Source organism: Orussus abietinus, unplaced genomic scaffold (genome assembly GCF_000612105.2).
Source record: "Orussus abietinus isolate OABI.00-Male unplaced genomic scaffold, Oabi_2.0 scaffold209, whole genome shotgun sequence".
NCBI lineage: Eukaryota > Metazoa > Arthropoda > Insecta > Hymenoptera > Orussidae > Orussus > Orussus abietinus.
Window position 1 is genome coordinate 27,593 of NW_019394364.1, and position 18,635 is coordinate 46,227.

Sequence of the window (18,635 nt, forward strand, 5' to 3'; positions counted from 1 at the left end):
TATGGCAGGGTAGAATTAAATGTATTCTTTGTAACAATTTTAGTTGAGATTAATTTCTTAACTTTATGAGGAATCAATTTTAGTCGAGATCAACAATTAACTTAAATCTATTCATCGAACGAATGCAACTTGCATCGAGGAGGTGCAACTCCGAACTGCACCCTACCTTTTCGAGGGCGAAACTTTGGAGGTTATGTTCAGCTTGCCATGCACTTTCGCATTTTTTATCACGCCGAATGTGCTGACACACTCGAAAGAGAAAAACATTGGATAACGCAATTCTCTCTTCGGGAACTCGAATGGCACTCGTAAAATTCCACTAATCTGCATTTTCTATTTCTGCGAACAATAAAATACTAATACCGAATTAATACTTAACTGCACCGAAAATTCGGGATTAATAAAAAAAATAATAATGACACCCCTAATCGTTGATTCCCTCTCTCGCCTTAATATTTCCATTTTCGTCATCGGGTACTCTTTTGTCATGTAAAGGATTACTCATAATCGATAATCGGTTGAAATGTAGTGTCTTGAATTTTTTTTGCGCGCATTTGCCGTTTTCGATTAGCTCCCTAATTGGCTTGTAAAATGAACAGGTATGCCGAAGGAATCCGAAATCTCGCAATGGCATAATCAGGAGACGGCGATTCGGCCGCGACTCTTTAACGTAACTTTCGATTGCAGGTTCGTTTGCAAAACTCGATGAATTAAGGGAGACTCTCGTTCGATTGCTCAAGACCTCTGGAATCGATTAACGGCCTTGCATGCCCGCTAAGTGCGTATTGCTCGAGCGCACATTTGCGGGCGCTATGCACTCTCTATGCACTCGAGTTCCATGCACCCGAACGACTCCATTTTCGTTTTTCCTTCGCCCGAGAAATGTACTCAAGGCCGAAGAAATCCCGCTCCACTTTACAGAAACTGAACCTCACATTTTAAAGTAAAATATTCGACTCTTTTTGGAAATAACACTATTTTTAATATATTTGCACTCTCTATGCACTCGAGTTCCATGCACCCGATCGACGCCATTTTCGTTTTTCCTTCGCCCGAGAAATGGACTCAAGGCCGAAGAAGTCCCGCTCCACTTTACAGAACTTAACCTCACATTTTAAAGTAAAATATTCGACTCTTTTTGGAAATAACCCTATTTTTAATATATTTCTTTCGCATTTTATCTCAGAGAAGCGAAATGAGGTTTTTCAAAATGGCGCCAGGTGACGGTGCTCGAAGTTGGAGTTTAATAAATAATGATCTTAAAAATGGTATTAAATAAAGAATGATCTTAAAAATGGTGTTAAATAAAGAATGATTTTTAAAAATCCGTCGAATGGAGTTTAAGTCTTCAAAAATGACCTTAGAAAGAGGTTGATTGTTAAGAATAACGTCGAACGGTGATTTTTTTATTTAATGGCGCTAGAAGTGACTTTTAAAAATGGCGCCTGATGGAGACTGGCTTTTATTAATAGCTACTGATTAAGAGCATCGTTCTACTTAACCGATGACTTTTCTAATCAGAGTTTGGGGCCACGTGCAATGTTTAAAATTCGAATTCTGGTTTTATCGGGATAGGTATGCGAAGAGGTGTCACGTTTGCTTCGATATATCGGTTCTGTGTCGATCGACTTGGCTACAGGCAATTTAAAGAACTGGAATATCCGCTCTGGCTTAAAAGGGTCACAGGAACGTGATACCGAAACTAGATCGAGTCAAGAAACCTCATTTTGAGGCAGAAAGGATGTCAGTACTTCGGATCACACTCGAACGTTAATATTGACCTTATCGACGATAATTTCTATATACACTTTTTCATCAATTTATCATAGTTAAATATTTAAAGAATAACGATTTCGCCTTAACATTACATTTTTATATTAAGGCACGCGTACTTTTATCTATATTAATGTTATTGTTTTTTTTGAGACTACGGTAAATTTTAATGACGTCGGTCTGGAGAAACAGATAATGGGAATAATTTTGGTCACGCAGGAATTGATCTTCGATGAATATTGTCACGCAGGAATTGATGTTCGATGAGTATTCGATCGCAGAATGCGTAGACATGACATTGTTACGCTGATAAAAAATTTTCTTTTGTTCGGAATTGTCTGAGGAAATGTCACGTCTGTCCTGGTATCGAGAATGTAACTGACGAGTTATAAATAATAATAACCTTCCGCATTAACGAAGAAGAGCATTAAAGCGGTCGAATAAGTGATCAGCAGTCTGTACGCCATTAAGGAAATGAAATTCATTTACAAGATGGGAATCGTAGAAATTAATTACCTATCGGTGAAATCGTTCGCAGTATAATAGACATTATTCTGCTAATTGTTTATTACGTTCCGAGGGAATTTTTAAACCTACGATAAGATCGTGCAGTTGCAATTCACTGCAAGTAGTTCTCGACTGTGGGAAATAATGACTTCCTAACGAGCTTTCGTAAATGGAATTAATTCATTAGTCGAAAATTATTAATTTCATGGGACGAAATGAAGAAAAAAAATTCCTGAAGGGAGAATTACGTGAACTGAAATTTTATATCATATGATACTGAATGGGAATTAAAATCTCGATCTGATCACGGTGTCGCAATGATTAAATCGGGCCATCATTACGCACGTTAAAGAATGATGCATTTTCTGCATCGATTTCGCCTCCGTAATGATAAGCCCGTTAGCTTCGATTTCTCGGTGCGTCATGCCACGAGTCGGAAATCAATTTGCACCGAGAAGACATAAGACCGTGAAATTTCCCCGGGTTTCTTCCTTGGTAGAACCAACGAGCGGCGTTCCACCATCGTCTCGTCCCGTTAGTCGTAATCGAATTGGCAATGCGAAGCAACTCGGGTTTACCGCGCGCAGTAAACTCTGCGCCGCCATTTTGAGTCAACGAAAGTCAGTCTTTCCAGTTGCGCTTTTAATTAATAATCTCATTTCGACGTTCCAATTTGTATACATACATTTCCTGATAATATATATCACGTCATTTGCAGTATTATAGTTGAGATTAATTTTACAAGCACGTGCGTTTTTTATTTTCTTTCGAGTCCGCGTCATCCTATGAATTTCCATCGCGCGCGGTAAACTCTGCGCCGCCATTTTGCATCAACGAAAGTCAGTCTTTCCAGTTGTGCTTTTAATTAATAATCTTATTTCGACGCTCCAATATTTATATTGTCATTGTTTAATAATATCGGTTACGTCGTTTGCAGTGTTAGGAGTTGAAATGAATTTTATTAAGTACGTCCGTTTTCTATTTTTTTCAGAAGTACTGCAGTGAATCGGGGCAGTTAGGAGCAATGATTACAACTTGCTAACTGGGCCGACGTACACGAGTCTTGCGGCGAAAGGCGGACAAGTAATCGAGGTAATCGAGGATCGTAAGTGGAACGCAATATTTATAAAATGATGCCGTTCAAGAGCATTTCTCCAGAAACGGGATGCACATTTTCGCCGCTAGAGAAAATCCTGCGGTGGACGAGAAACGATGAACGATGATCACAATAACGATCATCGCAATGAAATTGTTATGATCATGAACACCTCGATGAAATGGTTACGATCGTGATATTCACAATTATTAATTTCTTTGTTTCAGGCGCGTCTTGTTATTGCAATGTTTACATGCTAATGTCACGCCAGTAAAAACGGAACATTTCCCTCCACGTGATCGATCTTTTTGTGAAGTGTGACGTATGGAAATTTCCTTGCAAGACTCGGTCATCGGATGATTTCTCGATGCACTTTATGCACCTAATCGCGATGCACTCGTGATCGAGAGCGGAAACAAACGAGTTCCGGAAGATCTTGGAAGATTCATCGTTTTATCGCATTTTTTAATGAGGATTTTTATAATGACCGAGCCAACAATAAATTTCCCCAATGACTCGTCGATACTAAGAACCTCTATAATTATTACAATGCTTGCAGTAATTGTTTAACGATTTTTCCGAATTAATGAATGGCAATATCGCCGCAGGGAATAAATCTGCGCGAGAATTACACTTCCCTGAATTTTCAAAATTCGGGGAAAAACGTAATATATTCGGAAGATTCCACGAAAAATATCGCATAAAAGAAGAAAGCGGGCGATAAATTGCTGCAATAATTACATGATAATTTATATGGTGCTTGCGGTTATTTATTCATTTTCTTTACATTCGGGTCGCGTTAATGATCACGGCTTTATCTACAGGGAGTAAATTTGCGTGTAAATGACGCTGTACTCCTTTTTGCAATGCTGGAAAAAATATAAAATAATCGGTTTATGGAAAACAGTTGTTATCGAGCAATTGTCCCGACCTCTGCTAAGTGCATATAAATCCCTGCGAGCAATTAACAATTAATGCGCAATAGTTTACGCCACACTATCATCGGTATGTTAATATTTTAATCGCAGGGCATCGCAGCATTATCGGGGGTCATATGCACTTCTTGTTTATCAATCTGCCGGACAAGAAACAATACATCAAGCCGAAGAAAATCGTTCATCAGTTCGCGATATCTAATTATAAATTACCGGTCAGGGACGCCTAATTATTTTCGATGTTAATCTTTTTCTTTTGCGCTCTCCTTTTTATTTCAGGAATTATTTAATTTTAAGGAACTATTTAATTAATTAATTTAATCGAGACGCGTCCTTAGAGACCGCGCAAGTGCAGCGATGCACCTCGTGGTGCCTGACCCTGCATCGAGCTCTCCCGGAGTCGCTCTCGATATCTCACCGCACAAGAGAAATTATCCATGTGTGCACTTACGTAATATCCAAGGGATACTTCTGCAAGCATGCAACCGGGTTCATTAACTGCCAAGTAAAATCCAATCCGTCTTTACGTAACCGGCGACGGCTTCGACGAAGACACGGAGAGTCGAGTTTCTCTAGTAAACGTCCATCTTCCACACATCCTGCGATTGCGATTCCTACTTGCGATGATCGGATCGATTCAAAGGACTCGATTGATCCCGTCGACCCGGCTTAGTCCTCGTGGCCGACTTTTTGCAGTCCTCTTCCTCGTTTTCCCGCTTTTCCTTACGCCGACTCAGCCCGGGACGCTTCCGCCACATTTTAAGACATTAATAAAAATAATCCGACAACAAAGAACCGCGGAATTTTCCCGGATTACAATTAATCCTTTAACGCGTTAACTTCCGCGTGATATAAAAATATCCGGACGGGTAAATTTGAAAATGGACATTGCAGTCGCAATTACGAGTGCCGCTGGTCGGTGGGCCCGAGATGCAGCATCGTTCCCCTCGTTTTCTCGATAAACCGACCTACTCTCGGGGGGAAATCTCCTCCGTTGTGATTTTTAATCAGGGACCGTCCACCTCCATCTTTATCCGTTTCCAAAACTCCCAGTGACTTCATCGTCTGGAGTCCTCGATAAAGTTAGGATGGATTTCTCTCCTCCCTCCTCCCACGTGGTCATAACGTATCTTTTCGCTCTTTTTTAATATCCTTTCTCCTCTTCTATATTTTGCTTCTTCCTCTTCACAGTTCTTCGCCCTTGGGACCCATTTCTTCTCTTATCGCCCACTACCTCGAACGGTATCTTCGGGGCACGATTACAAATTACCCAAGAAAGGGGCCCGATGCACTTTTCCCTCTTTTTATGCCCCTCCGATCCCCCCGGGTTTTATCGGTCACTTCGACGAGGTTCACGACCGCGGTATTATTTTTTCCGGCTTTTTATCAGTCGCGGGATTCTTTCCGCGTCCTGTATCCAAGATTTCTTTCGGTGCTCTTCACCTGCGAGGTATAATTATTCTCCTGCGTTTTTCGGATCGAATTTACGAATTTCCGGGTTTTTTCAGTCGCAGAATCTTTTATCGGCGCTCTTCACTCGCGAGATTCCTTCTTTTTTTCTTCTCGATTTCTCTCAATCGCGGAATCGGCGTTTCTTAGACGCCGATTCGTTTTCGGTGTCTTCTCACTCGCGAAAACTTTTCATCTGAGGTTTCTCAATCGCGGGTATTGTTGTCGGCGATTCTTAATCGGCGATTTTATTAGATGGTTTTTAATCGGCAATTTTATTAGATGCTTCTTGTTCGGAACTTTTTCTTTTTTTTTATTTCGGCGGTTTCAAATCGATAATTTCTTTCGATGACTTTTAATCCCGATGGCAGAATTTTGGGGGAAATTAGCACCGACGTGGACCACGGTTTCGAGGAGCTCGCTCCGGGTGTACGACCGCGCAATGAACGAGAGATAGTGAATCGGAGGTGCAGTGGTCCACGGTGCGGCGGCGAGTGTGCTACTCACCGTGCCCGAGTGGTAGGGAATGGTCAACCCGCCGTCCACGGGAGCTCGGATGGGATCTACGGACGCTCTCCTTCGAGCAGGGCTTTTCGGGAACCAAGTGGACGCGACTATTTCCTTTTTCCACCAATTTCGGGGGAAATTATTCGGAGATAAATCGATTTTTCTAATTGTAAGTGGGTTTTAAAAAATAAAAAAAAATGTAGGCGTTTGGAGATTCGGTGATTTTACCGGAAATTAATCGGAGATAAGGGGATTTTTCTAATTGTAAGTGGGTTTTAAAAAATACAAAAAAAATGTAGGCGTTTGGAGATTCGGTGATTTTACCGGAAATTAATCGGAGATAAGGGGATTTTTCTAATTGTAAGTGGGTTTTAAAAAATAAACAAAAAATATGTAGGCGTTTGGAGATTCGGTGATTTTACTAAATGGATCACTCTTTTATGGCGGCCATCCTTTTTTCTCCTCAAATGGGAATCTAATAGATCCTAATTCGGTTCTACTTTCTTACTATCACTTCTACCCCTAAAAGAGAAATCTCTCGAATAAATCGATAAATCGGTGATTCGATTTGCACATTTCTTTTTCTTTTTTTTTTCATTCTGACGCGCTTCCGCGTTTTACATATTTTTTTCGCAGCTAGGTTATCAATCATTAGCAGAGTTCACGGACAATTTAGGAGAGTCGATTCGAAGAAAACGATTCGGCCTCGAAAAGTTCAATATAATTTCCCGTTACTTCCCTCAATCTTTCCTTTGTCAGATAATTTAGAGGATAGATCGCTTGTCTCTGTCAATCATTGTCAAAAATCCCGCGCGGCCCATTCGGGATGTTTTTTACCTCGAGTCCTTTTTTTGCGCAGTTTTCGACCACTTTGACCGACACCCGACTTGTTATTTTTTATTTCAGTGATTAAATCCCAGGTTTCCAGGGTCGAGCATCTAGGAAATCAAAATGGCGGACGTCATTATCGTTTATTAAAGCGAATTGAAAAATCGAGGATGCAAAATCGCGAAATCCCGGAAATCCTGACAAATCGGTCGTTTTTTTTGGACTCGGCTTATTTTCATAAATTCGTCATTGCGGATTATTCCACGGGTTCGTGGCGGAAAAATTGAAGGAATCCATGGGAGTGTCACGTACCGTCTCTGGAATTTGTAAATCGTGGTCAACGGTCTTCTGAGGCTGCCACTCTTCCTTGCCGGAGACGCAATTGTGCAATTTTTCTTTGCCCGATTCCAAGAGAAGAGAAGTCGAGGATGTCAAGGTGTACATCCGAGAAAGTGACATTTTCCAAGACTTCTTTTCGCGGTTCCTCGAAATTCCGAAAATTCAGCGACGTCGATTTTTTCCGGAATTTTCAACAGGCCAATTTATATTGAAAATGTTCATCGGAAGAAGTTCGTAATGTTCGTCGCGCATAATTAAAATGCTGAAAGTCCGTCTGTATATGCTTATTAATTTATTCTCACGGGCAAATTTTTCTTTGCCCGATTCCAAGAGAAGAGAAGTCGAGGATGTCAAGGTGTACATCCGAGAAAGTGACATTTTCCAAGACTTCTTTTCGCGGTTCCTCGAAATTCCGAAAATTCAGCGACGCCGATTTTTTTCTGCATTTTCAACAGGCTCGACACTATTTTCAACAATCTTGCCGTTCATACTTCGCCGCGGCCGATTTATATTGAACATGTTCATCGGAAGAAATTCGTAATGTTCGTCGCGCATAATTAAAATGCTGAAAGTCCGTCTGTATATGCTTATTAATTTTTTTCTCACGGGCAAAACGGAAATCGGAAGCGCCTTTGCCGAACTCGAGCGGCGTTCCACGCCATCGAGGAAACGCAAGGTCTGCAAATAGTCCAGTGTACAATTTCTAGCTTGTGACCAAGGGTAAAAAAATTAGTGACTCCACTACTTCAGCGAGTTGCATTAGAGGTTGGCCAATATCCGGCACGATATGCACTTGCTCCAGATCGACGAGATACGTTGCAATTACCGCGATTCGCCTTCGAAATGACCCCTCGTGTTCGCGATTTCGCGGTTTCGCGATCCCTATTCCTTATTCTCTCTTTTCCTTTTTTTTTTTGGAAATCAAGTAGAAAATGAAATCCGTCCCCGACGAATCGTTCTATTGAGAAATTTCAGCTTTCCCTCTTGTGTGCGATAAACAAGACAATTATCTCCTGTACAAATTGCGGCCAGGTAGTATAATTTTCTTTTTACCGAGAAAGTAAAGTTCACATTTGGCCACGTGTCTACTCATACTATTTTAAAACGCTCAACATGTTATTCATGATCTTGCTCTACATACATTTATGACCAGGAAAGAACGGTTTAGGCCGAGTACCGAGCAAAGCCGTGTAATTCATTTCTGTAATTTATTTCACCCGGCAGTAATCGAGATTTCCCGGGAATTCTTGAACGCTTAATCAGCTCGACAAAATGTTTATTTTGTAATCCCATGTGAAGTTTGAAGGTACTCATGTGCCATTTTAATTTTATAACCGCGCCTTACTTCGTGCAGATATTTTTAATTGGATTTAATGCCCTTCGTTTTCAGGGGATTAAACGTTGTAATGAAATAAAAAAAATTGGGAACCATGTCGAATGCGTAAAGCGATGATGTGGCAGTTAATGGTGTAATGAGAAAATTGCAAAATAAATATGTAAGAGGGTTTTAAAAATGGAACTCACCCTGCTCTTCGCTGTTGACCTCTCCGGCTCGTTGTTGCTCCACTTTTCTACGGAACTGCACTTTCACATGATTAGGTAGAATTTTAAGCGACGTCCGATGTTCCGGTTAATCTAGTTCCTAGATTATTAATTCACTTTCATTCCACTTTTTCGTGAGTCGAGGCGGCTTCCCTGAAACCGAGGAATTCACTAATCGTAATTTGGCGAAAGTACAAAGGTGACTCTTCTACGGTAATTCCCCCAGAACGAGTATTCCGAGTCTCGCAGACCCGACATAAACCACTATGCAAAGTAAAACGCTAATTTTATTCGACTTATCTCCTCCAAAAATCAGGAATTCCACGTGTACTTTGGAAGGCCCAAGAAACTCCCAGTTCGCCATTCATACGGCCGAAATACAAAAAATGGTCTTACTAGAATTTCCCTTCCTCCACATTAAGCCACATCCTAGAAAACTAAACGTCGATCTCGTAACGATAAATAAAATTCTTCCTCTGAACTAAGAATTATTAACAATTTCTCCTCCACGTTCGCCATTCACGCGTCCGAAATACAATTTATTACCGTTACGACAATTCATAAACGCTGATCACTGATAACCAAATCTCCACTTTATTTCCCATTGTTCCCGAATTCCATCACTGGCGAATTCTAATTATTCCCTCTAGGCGAGAATTCTTACCTGGAGCGAGGAGTCGGTAAACTTGCAGATTCGCTCCACAAAGTTCCTCGAACGGAAAAATTTGAGAAAAAAATCAGAAAAAATGGAAAACTCGCGCACGAAAATTCGCAAACCCCGTGACACTACGTGAAATCGAGTATAGGACTGAGGACTCCTTAGGGGAGTTCACAGGTCGGAGAGAAAATTCGAAAGGCGGGGAATTTCAATGGCGAGTCGCACTGTTCGGCTCGCGAAAGGGTGCGTGCAAATGAAGCTCGCCTCCGCTCTGTCCCACGTATAAGAGTCTGTGATCCTTAGGCCGCATCTGCGTCAGCCGCAGATGAAAAACCTATCTCACACACGTCGACCACTGGTCACTCGTGTACGTGCCCAGGTGACACCGGAGGTGGAAGTCAACGGGGCTTCGGTTGCATCGACGACACTCCGTTGCATCTCTTCCGCTGCACCGATAGCGTTATCAGGGCCAAAAAAGAGATACAAAAGCTGATGAGAACGCGGAGACAGGGAGAAATTAAAAACTTGCTCAATGACGAGTTTTCCACCCCTAGGGGATTTTCCAGAAATTTTTTACGGAATATTATAACACCCCGGTTGCATCGACGACACTCCATTGCATCTCTTCTGCTGCACCGATAGCGTTATCAGGGCCAAAAAAGAGATACAAAAGTTGATGAGATCGCGGGGACAGGGAGAGATTAAAAACTCGCTCAATTACGAGTTTTTCACCCCTAGGGGATTTTCCAGAAATTTTTGACGGAATATTATAACACCCCGGTTGCATCGACGACACTCCGTTGCATCTCTTCCGCTGCACCGATAGCGTTATCAGGGCCAAAAAAGAGATACAAAAGCTGATGAGAACGCGGAGACAGGGAGAGATTAAAAACTCGCTCAACGATGAGTTTTCCACCCCTAGGGGATTTTCCAGAAATTTTTTACGGAATATTATAACACCCTTAAGGTGATATGAAATGGTCATCTACGTATATCATACATATATACTGAGTTTCATCGAATCATTCGAAATTTCAGCATGTGATTATGAAAGCCCTAAGAAAGAGCGTGGTGCTCATGAAATTTCATTAAACAAGAAATGTACGTTCTTGTTTCTAGTCTGGGAGAAATACAAAAAAAAATTGTATTATTAATGAAATTTCATTAAGCATGCTGAAGTTTCCATCGATTCGGCGCATACACATTGGAGAAATGTTTTATGAATGTTCTGACGTTTAATATATATTTATAATGAATCTTTTGTATCACCTTAAAAATGTAACTTTTGTCACGAGTTGTTTAGAAATCATGCTAACGTTGCAACCTATTGCGTAGTGAGAAAGTGTCGTCGCTCGAAATGAATTGTTTACAATATCAGGAACAATTTATCGCGCAATCGATTGCGTAGAGGCGATCGATGTTAACTCGACATTTCGTTGTTGTCAAGAGACATGTCTCGAACAAGTTCATTGGCGTCATATATTTCTTGCGCGAAAAGTGTTTCTTGCTTAAACAAGAGTCACGACATCGAGCGAGTCTTCGCGGTAATCGTTATATATGCCGGGAAAATGTATGATGTTTTGTCCCTTTCATTTCCAGATAGAGAAGAAACGTTATCGCGGAATCGTTTTACGGTTCTACTGGAAAGGTAAATAAAATTCGTAACACCGAATTTGAAGACGCCGATTTATGACGCACGTGTCGTTCAGCAAGACCTGTACCTACGTACGCCTTGACATACACTTCTAACTACTTCCTTGATGCAAATTATTGGTTACAGGAATTGAAGGATCGATGTCAATATTTGTTCAAGTACATACGTATATAAAGCCCGTTCCCATGCTTAAGGGGAAGTGCCCCCTCAAATCAGCAGATTCGAATAAGGCACTTTTTTAAACGATTTTTTACGGCTTTAAGTGCCAATTGTACCGCAAGGAAAGGATTAATGCCTTTCTTGTCAAGGATTAACTGTATGTTCTCTCTTGACAAACGATATTGTGGCCAAGGCTGCCATTTTTACGATTAATATGAACCTCTTTTGATTTTTCAACAAATTCATATCTCGTGAATTTAACGAAAAATTGCAAAATTCATTGCATTAACTTTAATCTTAAATTATCCTTACTCGATGTGTTGTATGAAAAAAAAAAAAGAAAACGAATGTGCAAAGTGACGGAATTCGTCAGAATTTCGGAATAGCTGGTTTTTCAAAAGGCACGGTTTAGAATTCGGAAGATGTTACCGAGACTTTTATATTAATTACATTTGTCCAAGGAATTATATGTCGCGTAAAAAGTGCACACAGTCTTTGGGACCTAGACACCTTTTTACGTGCTTTTAACGCCGAATTACGTATGTACGTCTAGAAGAAAAGAACAAAATCTCTGGAATAAATTATGCACCGCCTAGTTTATTCGATGTAGCAAGACGGATTATCAATATTTACCCCCGGGGATTTAAAAACTCCCCAAAAACAGGATTTTACACGCTCACGTCAAAATACGATATCTAAAAGAAAATGATTTACCCCATTTGTCGCGTCACATCCCAAGTTCGAATTTTTTTTCATTTAAATTGATTCGTGAAAATCTCATCTTGATGATCATACTTCCAAAAAATATTGTACATTAAAATATACCATATTTTTTTCCACTGTATGAAATTTAGTCACAATTTTTAATTTCATTTCAAAGCAAGGCCTCTGGATTTGTCTCATGTGTTTTGCTACAGTTTACCGAGGTGTTGTTCATAAACAATGTAGAGACAGAATATAAAAAGTGTATGTACGCACTACAGAGCCATTCGTATCCTTGTATTAAATCGCGTCAATGAATTCCTTGCTCGGGGTGAATCTTTTTGTCGGACCTGTGACGTCAATGGTGACCGGTATTTCGTTAAAGCGGTTCTGAAATAAGAATGGGAAGACTCGATCGAGCCTTCTTTATGTCCAAGATGGCCAAGAGATGACCCTACACGTTAATGGCTCTTCTCGCCCTCGTTATTCATGAGATTAAAATTCCCCATGATGCACAGCTACGTTATAAAATTAATCTCATGTTCCTCGGAAAATTCTAAGACCCCAAAATTTGTCGGCATCTCACCGAAACTTATTTTAAAAGCGAAGTTTAATTTGTTTTAAAAACATTCAGGTGATTACCCCGAGAGAAAAAACGTTAATCGACTGAAATAAATATGCGACCAAGTTATTAAATCAACAACGTCAATTTTTCTTCTCAACAACTTTGCTCATCATTCAAATTTTTTACATATTGAGGAAATTTTTACTCGATTGTAAATATAGCTCGATAACAGGAATCGATTTATTCATTTGTCATTTTGGGTATTTATGACATGAAATTCTTCGGATTCGACTCTTCGAGCTCAAAGGTGATAATTGCATCCTCGAAGATGCGTTTCCTCTTATTTTAAGAAGCCTCGAAATTACATGAGTCTTGCGCCAAGTACAATCGCCCGTAAGAAGTTAATTGGAAAGTTAATATTCTTAGCAATATTCGTCAATGACGTGACGTTAGATGGATGCCATAAATCTGGTCGATCGAGAAAAATAGCGCCATAAACGACGCCATAGACATTTTCATAAGCGGCAATAATAGTTTCAATTAAACGCGAATAAATAAGATCATCATCACGCTTCACGCGATCATTTTCCAAGGTATTATGCATATCTGTCATGTTTACACTCATCGTGTTATTTACTGTTGGAAATAACTGTGACGTGTATGTAGAAACCTACGAGTGGCTGAAAACACGATGACAGTAGGCAGTTATTGATTCCAGTATTTTTATAATGAAAGAAAAAAAAAACCAACGCATCTTTTATAAGGAGATAATAAACCTACTCCTAAGAATGCATTCGATAAATAATGCATTTTATAATTTATGTGAACATCCACGCTAAGAATTAAATATTTCATTCCCTTTTCTTGTCGCCCGTCGAAATCTTTCTCGCGTCGAAGGGCGACGCGAAGAAAAAGAAAGATGGCGGACGCGAAGAGCGTCTCTTAACTGTTGGAATCGTTTCATAATCATCTATTTCTTCGCCGTTTACGCGGAGGAAATTCCGCAAGTGGGCGAGAAGAAATCTCGCGACATTGACCAGTTGTAAGAAAAACGGGGAGACTTTAACGAGTGGTTGGAAGGATTTCACGCATGCTCTCCGCCGCCTAAGCTAATATGTGCTTACAGCTCACATTAGCTATAATTAGCTGTTTAACAATACCTCCCCATTCCTTTCAATATTTCTAAAAAAAAGAAGACATATCTCCCTTTGTAACTCACCTGAAAATAATCCACGAGAATTATCTGCCGCGTGCGAAATAATAAATACAAGACAACATGACCAATCATTTTTTCGGCTTCTATGACCGATCTCCAACCTTCGCTTTGTTACTCTCCAGACGTGAAAATAATATCAATGCTGTCATCGGGTTTGATAAATGATGATGTTATTATCGCGGTTCCTGTAAACATGGCGATAAGAAAAAGAAACACGATAGACAGAGATTCTTTTAACTAAAGATCAATAGAAATATGCGATGCTACAAAAATATCCTGCGATCAAATACGCCAAAAGAAGTTTCAGTAAAAGTAAACAAAACTCGTTTAATTCAGGATATATTAGTAATAATAAATAAATGAGCAATAATAAACCGTGTTACGGGAAAAATCCTTAAAATGGTTTTATAGTAGAATATTTTGTTTCCCATTTCTTGAACGAGGCGGACAAAATCTCCGTTTTTGGCGTTCAAGGAAGTAGTATGTTCTAGAGATTTTCCCGCAAGATAGCATTTCTGAATCTTAATTATTTCAGTATAATCATACCTTCGGAAGGTCAGCTTGTCGATGTGACTATGGTCACGTAGCTGTGCGATTTAACTGTAAACAGTCAATTTCCGTGCTATTAAAAGATAGAAAAGAAAAACAAATTGAATGATCTAGAATTATTTCTTTTTTCTATAGCCTATTATATGATCTCAGGTCAAGTTTATCTATTAGAATATCGCACTTTTAATATTCCTCGTTTTACGATCGTAATTCCATTTCCTGTTACTTTAACGGTTTTCCGAGCGGTTATGTTGCACAAAGGTTAACTCCTTAATAAAAAAGAATGCAATCACTGATACAAGTACTTTTCAATCGATCGACTTTAGATGGTATTCTCGAGATCATATAAATATCTCACGAGACTCGTAACTTTTGTCTATGTACACTTCAAGGTGGACTTCCTTCGATTAATGTTCTCGGTTTTCGTTCTTATGGATTTTCCTCTGCATAATGGAACACTTGATGATTATAGGAAATCTGAAGTCGTTTAATTACTTCCAGAATAAATGCACGAAGCTCAATACTTCTGATTCACGTAGATAAACATTTTTCTGAATATTTTAATATTTATCGTTAATTTTAATTCAATAAGTCTTGACAAAAAAAAAAAGATGTACCGAGGGGACTCGAACACTCGCCATGCTCGCTGTTAACGAACAAACGGCGGAAAATGTCTCGATTGTTAATCCTGAAAATGAATTCAAATTTATGTGCTGGATCGAAAAGAGGTAATAGATATTTTCATGAACCGATCTCGAGGATTTAATGAGGAGGTGTCAAGAAACGCAGAAACATGATATAGTAACTGAAGTTGTTCCGACGTAACCCAGGGCGATAAGAAATGGCCAGAAAAACCCATTTCTGCTCGGCATTTTTACCGATCTATCGTCAGTTTAATGTTCCGAGAATTGTTAAAGACTTATTTCTTACCGCCGGTGGCATCCACGTTCACTTTTTTCCTTCATATTTAATGCAAACTGACGTACACGCACTGGGTGAGCGCGTACGTGCTAGGTTAGGATGTAATTTACAAGATGTGTTTTACATACCTACCGCTTTGTGGGAGGCATATATGTATTAAGAATATGGTTTAAGGAAAGATTCTCGAAAAAAGGAGCTCAGACTGAAGTACCCTGGTTTTCTTGTTCTAACGGCGAAGAACATTATTAATCCACTCACCTCTTCAGCCATTAAAAGAAGTTACCGGTCCTAACCTCACTTTCGCGTCAACCAGACCTCAAAAAAAAAGGACAATTTTATAACAATTTAATATAAAAGAGACGTAAGTGTATTTATTTTCCGACGTAAATCCACAAAATTGTAACAACGTACTAAGGTAATATGTTTTTGTTCAGAAAGTACTACATCTCCGTGTTATTACGCTCGAAGTGCAAAAAGTAGGCAAAGTATATTTCCTTTGCCCAGGAAAAAAGTGTTACTTACAATAATAAGGAACGCGTGGCTTCTTTTTTTAAAGAGATTGCCTCGAAGAAGTCACTAGGAGGCGGACTCTTCCCAAGTACGCATTTGCGATTACATAACACCCTGTAATTACACACCATAATAGTTTAATAATTCCACACGTTACAGCCGGCAAAAAGTTCGAAAACACCTCATCAGTTCCTGGAGAAGTATGTGCGAAGAAGAGTCCCGGATGAAGCCGCGCATTTGACGAACCGCCTTCTAAGGGAACGCTTAAAATGTCATGTCATGTCATAACCCCATGAAAAGATGGCGAGACATTTTTTTTCCCCTCGATTCTTATCATCGAAATACCATTCGTTTCTTATGTAGGCTCAAGGAGTAAATAAACACATACGTTGCGGATTATACGATATCTATTAACGCGAGCTTCTCGTTCTTCCGGGGAAAAAAATATGCTAAACATGGCGACGGTTTTCCCGTAATTTTCCTTAAGGAAACGCATTATCGTGCGAAAGCCTGTTTCCTGTTATCTGCAAGGATAAATCCAGGCTCGATCATTTCCATAACCATTATAATCGATCCAGATTACCGAATGATACGATCGAATCGATGAATAGCTCTCGGCGTCTTCTTCTTCGCGTCCCGCCGCCATCTTGGAACTTCTGTGCGGCTCATTATTTTCATTGTTTTTCCATTTTTATGGTATTTACGCGTTTCTTTAGCGCTTTCCTCGTGTCTTTAGACGTAGGACTGTTTTAAAATCAGCAAGATCATCTCTGTCATCGCAATGGCTTTGAAATAACGAAATGACGACACCATGTCCCTGATCTCGGCACCTTAACGCCCTTAGGCACCACCGCTCTTTCTTTGATATCTTTTTACGGAGATTCGCAATAGAACTCGAGACAATGCCAAGTCTGCCATTAATTGTTCGTCGTATCAGGTTGTAAACCGCGAAGGACGACTAGACGAACTCTAAGGAAAACCATACTTTGCGGACCCCACATGCGCGATCCTATGCAAATGTGTGTTAATACACTTTTTAAATCATAAAACACCTGGAAGATTCCAGATTCGAACATCTTTACCTGTAAAATCTAATTTTTAGTTGAACAAAAGATACCCCTTCCTCTAAAAACTGCTTATTCTTGAAAAACGGCTCATGAGTAGGCTTAAGTACTAAAATCCCTGAAAAATGGAACTACTAATTACCGGATCTAATTTTCCACGAAATATGACGACATGTAATTACTGTAAGAGGAGAACGCGATTTTAAGTAATTTACTCAGGAGTAGTATTTTAATTACGATATCACGGAATTAATTATGCACGGGTTTATTCTAGTTTATTTAAAATACGGTGAAGGGTAATTAGGCGCAGGAATAAATCGTAAGTAAACGTTTGGTAGTTTATGGTGGGATTTCAGGGATTGGTGTCAAGTAGTGTTTACGGTGTCTTAATTTATCCACGGATTTAGGTAATGATTTTTAGTTTCTCTCTCGCTGTGTCATCCAAATCTAAGCAAGGAACTACTAGCTGATTACTCATGTACAAGAAAAGCCATTCGAGAGCTTCGCTTACGAAATGTCGCTTGGGGTCTTTACGGAAAGTACCTACCGAATGATTATTCAGGTAATGATGAGTTATGCCGATGACTCGGTACATCGACCGCGAGCAATCCACGTATTGCTTCGGGCACTTAGAGGAAGGCAAACCTAGAATACATAAAAGAACATAAAAGTGCTGTTGCAAGTACCAACCGAAAAATATTCCCTTCCCGTACGCACAAAACCTCAAACCATAAAAAAACCGCATACATGTAATACACACAGCTTAAAAAAAAATCACTGTAATTTGTAATTTAAAAAAAGACTTTTAGATAAACAGCTCCAATTAACATAATCAAAGTGAAATATCACTCGGGACATTTTTTGGTATTTGTCACACTTAACCAGGGATTAAGTAGCAGTACATAAAGTACAGTTTAAAAAATCACTGTAATTTGTAATTTGAAAAAAGACTTTTAGATAAACAGCTCCAATTAACATAATCAAAGTGAAATATCACTCGGGACATTTTTTGCTATTTGTCACACGTAACCAGGGATTAAGTAGCAGTACATAAAGTACGGTAATTGCAGGCGCGACTATTTCTCTTGTTAGTGCAGATTTTTCCACTGATTTTTTATTTAATCCGGGCCCATATTTTCCATAAATCTCGATCTCAGAGTTGGATATGATGGCTGAATGTTAGTACACCTTGGCCGCAATACCATTTTTCCCCAGAAACTAGATTCCGCATGCGATTACTGTACTTGATATGCACTTGCGTGCATTTTCTTTTGACGGGGCGGGTGTACTTGTCGACCTCGTTCGACTAAAACTTTTCCAATCGTATGTGGAGTATTACATATGCGTACTTGGGGTAATTCCATGGAGCTTCTCGAAAGGATGAATGACAGCATCTTCCATAACTTGTAAATTTAATTAAACGTCGCAGGGAATACCAAGTATCCTCCCACACTCCGCAGCACTTTTTAATCCGTTAATTATTTTCAAGTTGTTAATTATTAATGTGCGTTTCTCATATCACTGAGGGCCAGAAATCCCTCGTTCAAGTAAAGAAACTCGGCAGCGTATATATTTTTCGCTCCATAAAATCTGTTAATGCTGTCAAAAAATTCTTTGGTACAATGGATTATTTTTTTCTCAGTGTATTTACATCGTGAGTA

At 39.6% G+C, this 18,635-nt stretch overlaps 1 protein-coding gene across 3 annotated transcripts in view; it reads right to left on the reverse strand.

Annotated features, from left to right (window-relative positions):
* Window positions 1-9,926, reverse strand: part of LOC105694506 (scavenger receptor class B member 1) — a 37,435-nt gene extending 27,509 nt beyond the window's left edge. The window contains exons 1-2 of one of the 3 annotated variants that reach the window (XM_023432028.1): window positions 9,641-9,926; window positions 8,959-9,129 (exon numbers count right to left, since the gene is read on the reverse strand). The gene's annotated coding sequence lies outside the window, so the exon portion shown is untranslated. The other 2 variants (XM_023432029.1, XM_012415236.2) reach the window with 2 other exon arrangements.
* Window positions 9,927-18,635: the final 8,709 nt, after the last annotated feature.